The following is a 569-nucleotide window of genomic DNA, read 5'->3' as shown; positions in this document are numbered from 1 at the left end:
ATCAAGAGATCAAAAGTGCTTATCGAAGAATGGCTCTCAGGTCTTTTTCCCAACTCTGTGACAAAAAAGTTTAAAACTTTTGTGAATTTTGATGTTGTTAGGGATGCAGTTTAGGTTCAGAAGTGAATCCAAGCTGTGTTTGTTGTTACCAGTACTGAAGTTTAGTTTTATTTTAAGGTACCATCCTGATAAGAATCCAAACGACCCGGTTGCAGCGGATATGTTTGAGGAGATTACATTTGCTTATGAGGTCTTGTCTGATCCGGAGAATCGCCGTCAATATGATACTACTGGCTCTGAGGTGAGGTTTCAATTCAAGTTCTGAGTTTTTGTAACATCCTAATCTTTGATGGTTTATTAAAACCATTGTATGAAGCACTGGGGAGATGTGTCTTGCTCTGCACTTTTGCAGTGTCTAGATAACCTTAAATCAGCTAAAGTGATAATTTCTAGTTCTTATTTAGACGCCCTTTTGTCCAAAGTCGACTAGACTTTACTATATCTAGTTTTATATTGGTTGAACTGTGGTGTTTATGTAGGCTCCTGGTCCGGAAAATGAAGATCTTGAG

General features: G+C 38.0%; 1 long non-coding RNA gene across 1 annotated transcript; it reads left to right on the top strand.

Moving 5' to 3' along the window:
• Positions 1–569, top strand: LOC104774759. Its single transcript, XR_765492.1, has 3 exons — positions 1–40; positions 178–301; positions 540–569. It is a non-coding gene; the product is annotated as an uncharacterized LOC104774759 (long non-coding RNA).

This window comes from Camelina sativa, unplaced genomic scaffold, assembly GCF_000633955.1.
Source record: "Camelina sativa cultivar DH55 unplaced genomic scaffold, Cs unpScaffold05341, whole genome shotgun sequence".
NCBI lineage: Eukaryota > Viridiplantae > Streptophyta > Magnoliopsida > Brassicales > Brassicaceae > Camelina > Camelina sativa.
This window is presented reverse-complemented; position numbering and strand designations above follow the sequence as displayed.